The sequence below is a fragment of the Lissotriton helveticus genome, chromosome 2_1 (assembly GCF_964261635.1).
Source record: "Lissotriton helveticus chromosome 2_1, aLisHel1.1, whole genome shotgun sequence".
Classification (NCBI taxonomy): Eukaryota; Metazoa; Chordata; class Amphibia; order Caudata; family Salamandridae; genus Lissotriton; species Lissotriton helveticus.
The window spans coordinates 1,526,594,640-1,526,600,639 of record NC_136059.1 but is presented as its reverse complement, the minus strand read 5'-3'; positions in this window follow the sequence as shown (position 1 = coordinate 1,526,600,639).

Below are 6,000 nucleotides of genomic sequence, written 5' to 3'. Positions count from 1 at the left end.
TCCCTCTCTGTGCCTCCTCGGCTTTGTCAAGTTCTGCCCTGATGCCTCCCGCCGTCTCATTGCGATGTTGCTGGTGCTTGCCAGGCGTAGGGTGGCCATGTGTTGGGGCAGTCACCCCGCCCCCAAAGTTGAGAGTTGGTTGGAGGACGCTTCCAGGTGTCAGACACTTCTGTTGGAATTCTGGGACTTAATGCCTGCTAGGTCCCGGCCTGTTGACATCTGGGGCCCTCTGGTTGCTTATTTGCTTTCCTGTCCCTGCTCCAGCGGAGCTGCCTCTCCCACGCTCCCTGCCGGCCCTGGGTCCACGGCGGCCACCGGTGTTGGTTAGCTGCCTGCTTCCCCCCTGGCCCTATCAAGCACTTTCCTTTGCTGTTATCCATGAACAACATTATAGTTTATCAAATTAAACACAAGAGAAGGTTGTGTACAGCATGAAATCACGTGTTTTGAGGTCCTGTTATATGTGATAATGAAGAAAAAAGAGGCAAAGTGAAATAAAAAAATTGTCTAGGATCACACAATTTGGTCAAGCTGTGATTAATTCCAGGTTTTCTGTTTTCACAATGTGCAATTCATCCTTTATATGTACATGCTTCGCTTTCCCAATGCTCACCTTACATTACCACTCCCACCCACCACCTGCAACCCTGCGGGCATCAATGTGGCCCTCGGTAACACAACAGGCCAAACCTTTTGGCCCCCTGGAAAATGTTTGAGACTACCCCTGATATATAGAGCATGAAAAGTGTGAATCCCAGCCGATACCTTGGCAGAGTAAGCAATGAATGAATAAAGGTCAATGTAGCTCGTAATCAATTGGTTGAATTCAGTCTAATGGGAGGAAAGTAGATATTCCAACCCTATCAGCAAAAATCTGGGGGTCTCAGTCGGACTGAAAAATCCTCATTGATCATTCTCCAATAGGAGCAGTTTCAGCGCCGAACTGCCCTGTCAAGTCAATTCTGAACCGAAACTGGTTTTGGCCTAAATGGGTCTCTTCAGTAGGGTGCACCTTTGTTCCACTGGCACAATGCACTTGTGTTGGAGCAGGACCCAAGATGATTTGCTTGTGACTTGTTCTAATATGAGATGGCATGGTGGGCAAAAAATAATTGACTGGGATGCATCTCCCGAGTAAATACCAGTGGCTAACATCAATTAAGCATTCCATATATCACTTTTTGTGTTCTTCGTGTGATGCCCTAAGTGCAACTGGTATGAATACCAGACATAGGTCCTGTGCTCACTGTGAAACTGGAACCAAGCTGTACCCAACAGAAAAGACCAAAATCGGACACAACCCGTTTTGGAATGCGCATGTTCCGGTTCGGAGAGCACCTGGCCTGGCAGTTCCACCTTGACCGTTTCCATTTGTAGTAATAACAAAACTGATTTGTACATTATGGTGTATAATCTGAGGTTGCATGATGAACAAAAATAAATAATGGACTGGAATGTGCCATGAGTAATTATTAGTGGATGAACTTAATTCAAATAATCCATCACTTTTTCGTACTCTTCACTATCTCACTAAAACTGCATTGACGACTGAAGAGCTTGATCAGCAAGTTAAGTATCGAGACAAATTAGTGGCGATAAAAATGCTTCTGTTTCGTGGTTGACACACATTAGATGATGTATTGCGTTTCTTGGTGTCATTATTATAAGTGGCAAAACAATTGCAAATGCCACTGTTCTTTCAAAATAACATTAATTGAATAAACATATGAACAAAACACTATGTTTTAAGTGAAATGAATTCTGTTTGTTTTAATCTTTTTCCTTTTTCGTTTAACACTTCTATTTCAAAGTAATCTCGCAATATATTGTACAAATATTAAAAACCTGGAGTGCACAACAAATATCATGTACAGTGATAACAAAATTTGTTAGATATTTACAGTGTAATACAACTTATTCACCATTCAGTCTCCACTCATACAACACTCAATCCACTACAGACAGACAAACTCACAACAAAACATAAATGATTCGAAAGGTTACTGGATACACTCTCCGGTGAGTTTGTCTGTCTGTAGTGGATTGAGTGTTGTATGAGTGGAGACTGAATGGTGAATAAGTTGTATTACACTGTAAATATCTAACAAATTTTGTTATCACTGTACATGATATTTGTTGTGCACTCCAGGTTTTTAATATTTGTACAATATATTGCGAGATTACTTTGAAATAGAAGTGTTAAACGAAAAAGGAAAAAGATTAAAACAAACAGAATTCATTTCACTGAAAACATAGTGTTTTGTTCATATGTTTATTCAATTAATGTTATTTTGAAAGAACAGTGGCATTTGCAATTGTTTTGTTTCTTATATAAGTGTGGCAAGCAATGCCGGTGGGAGCCCAGACCCAGTGGTTTTGTGTTCATTATTATAAGTGGATCAACTATTCATGCATAATAAGTGCACACAAAAGAACTGTGACATATTGTTCCTTTTGCATGTTAATGGTCTAGAACTCGACACCTCAAGAATAGACGATTCATTTGAACGTTCCATCCAGATACACTAAACACCTGTAGAGACTTCCTTTAATTCTTTACTTAGAACAGTCTAAGACTTGGTAAGGTTCTTTGTGGACTCTTAAATTTTATGCAAAGCAGACATTAACAACTGAGAATACAGATTTACCTGAAAACAGGACAGGAGATGGCAAACTCTTCATTGACTGGACTGCTTTCTCTTCCTAAGGTACTCAATATAGCTGCAGTTTCCTAGAGTGGTTGCGTGTAGGTATTTGTTGCAGTTGGTGTGAACAAAACTTTATTTCCTATTACCTCAGAATGACCCTTGGGCTTGTGCAGGCGTCTTTCTAGGCTGGACACAGAGCCAATGAATCTGTCAATGGTAACACGCTAGGCAGAGCTTCCACATTGATTGGCTGCAAGGTTTCATATTCCACATACTGCTGCGGCTAGTATGACAGTGTGACTGATTCCAGTCGTTACCCATAATATGAACAGGCCCACTGCGATTTCTGAACCCTGCACTCAACGCCTTTAATTACTTTAAGGCCACTGCACCGCCACAAAGTGGATATATGGAGCACTAAATTTACTTTCACAGCTCAGCATAATACACATGTGCTTTGAATTTCCTTCAGTCTACTATGTATGCTGAATGTCTAGAAGTCCCAACATGCCCACGATTTAAGCAACAATGACATCAATAGTTTTTTTTCAAATTTATTTTAATCTGATTATAATTTGCCTTTCATAAATATCACTTATTACGTCAAAAATTTCCAGATAAACACCAAATACGAACATATAAAAGTAGCATTTCAATTGGTCAGTGGGAAAGGTGGATATCTGAAGAGAACACAAGAAAAACATAGGTAGTTGTCCTCTATTACAGAAGCATAGTTGAAGGCAGTAGGGTTCTGTTACACTACTTCTTTTCCATTCATTTTATTGCAACCTGCACTGTTTGTTAGTGTGCACACCAGTTTTCAGCTCACCCGAGGGTCTGTGAAAGTACACCTTCAAAGAACAAAAAACACTTTGATCATGGGAGCCCTTCTCTTGCTTTTTTAAACTATTTACATGATACCATTTTTCTCTACTGAGAAGCATACAGTGTGAATAATGGCAGCAATTTAGGTGGGACACATCTTGTCACAAATAATACACAATTACTTGCATGGGCAGATCCTTGTACTTGAGTTGGAGTACGGATATTTTATTCGCAGGGTTCACTGTGTTCCAAATGTTAGTCAGAAACAGCAAAAAAAGGACTGCAGATGCGTGATTGATCCAAGGAATCTTAATTGCTAGTATTCCTGTAACTGGCATTTCATTCCATGTAATCTGACGTGTCTAAGTCATTATATATGTGACAAAGTACCTTATGCCATACATTAAAAGTACATAAGTCACTGAGGAGCAGTAGCGGTCGGCAGTAGGAGTTTCTGCAGGGCGGTGACGTGGGGAGGGGCAGGGTGGGGGGTAGTAATGTATGGATTACGGAGTTTAACAGCTAAGTAAACATTTAAATAAATAAAACGAATTTCGTTGCGCGCACTGCATCACATTTGGTCCCCCCACCCTGCCCCATCCCACGTCAGCGCCCTGCTGAAACTCCTACTGCCGACCGCTACTGCTGAGGAGTTCCATAACCAAGTAGTTAAGCAACAATGTAATTTCTTTATTAAAGGAGACCAGAAACTCCAAAACACGCCAGTAATACGGAAATTAGGGACATGCTTCTATACACTGATTGTAGGCTCCCATGTATAATTTATTTATTGGTAAATTTATAGAATTCCGCACGCCACTTAAATACAACTTAAAAAGCTAGAATAAAATATCAGGAATAAAGAATGATGAGGGAGGGACAAACCACAAGTAAAGTAAGATGAAACAGAACGGAGCATAATAATAGACTGAAGAAAGAAAAATAATGAAAATGTCAACAGGATTTAATAATATAAGATTGACAACAGCAGGAATGTCCAGAAACTAGAATGCAGGCTCGAAAAGATGAGTTTTGATTTTTTTTGGAGTTTTTAAATGTTTCAAAGTTTTATATGTTACAGGAAGCTCAACATCAAGCAGGACTGCACGCTATTGAAAAATTGCAGCCGGACTTACTAGGCAGCACACACTCCGCATGGACCACAAACAGTGGGTGACATGTGTGATCGAGAAGGGGTTGCCGGATTTCCCATGAAGAGGACTTGTGGCTAGGCTATATCGCACCTTTGTGGTTAGGTCAGGACTAATATGAAAATGGCAGTTCCCCGCTATATTGTCTAAATTAAAGGCAAATACTATTTTGTTATATCAGTGCTGGAAGTTTAGTCTATTTTTCTTGGAGGATCACATCTGCAATTATTTCAATATCTCACTTTAACAGTATCTCTTAAAACTAGAATTTCCATAATGGATTAACATTAACATACTTACACACACAACGGTATTACATCATCATGGGCTATATGTTATATTAATAGGTGTCCTGACCTAATCTATCAAATTACTAGGAAAATTAATCATTTTTGAAAAGTCAAGGAATGTTATACCTTTGTTATCCAATCAAGTGGTGTGAATAATTGCAGTTTTTCCAATAGTACCACATCAATGGACTCAAGTTTCTATATTGAGTTTGAGTTTAAAATACTTCTAAAGTGCGCGTACACCAGGCGGTTTCATGGCGCTGTAAAGTACTGAATCCAGAGGGCAGGAAAGACAAGGAGAGTAGAGAGAAACAGTTATGAAAAGAAGGCTTGAGTAAAAAGAAGGGTTTTTAGCGCCTTGCGGAAGGGTGTGTAATGGGCGCAGGATCTGAGGTGAGCCGGCAAAGAGTTCCAAAACGCAGGGGCGAGAGTAGAAAATGTCATGCCTCCCCACTTTTTGCGTTTAAAGCGGGGTACTATGAGCAGTTGTTGAGCTGAGGAGCGTAGTTCCCTGGCAGGGACGTAGGGGTTGATTTCTGCGGAGATAAAAGCAGGGGCTGTGCCGGTCCGGGCTTGAAAGATGATGCAGCCCATCTTGAACTGGACTCGTTCTCGGATGGGGAGCCAGTGTAGGGAGTGGAGGAGGGGAGTGACGTGATGTGATGTGATTTGGGCAAATTGAAAACCAGGCGAGCCGCCTGGTTTTGGACCAGCTGGAGTCGTCTCACGCTATACGCGGGCATGCTACAGGGCATTGCCATAGTCCAGGCGAGAGATAACCATCGGCAGGACTATGAGCCTAAGGGCAGGAAAAGAAAAGAAACGAGAGACTTTACGAATAGTGCGGAGTGAGAGAAAAGAAGAGGACACCACGGAGCTGACTTGGGTATGCAGAGTGAGTTGATCATTCAGTTTGAATCCGAGAGTTTTTACAGAGGAGGAAGGGGGGGGAGAGGGACCTAGGGAAGGGGGCCAAAAGAGAGAGGACCAGGGACTGGAGCAACCACCTGTCAACACCAGCTCCGTTTTGTCGGGGTTTAGCTTCAGGTGGTTGTAGTTCATCCAGTCCCGAGTGAAAATCATAAC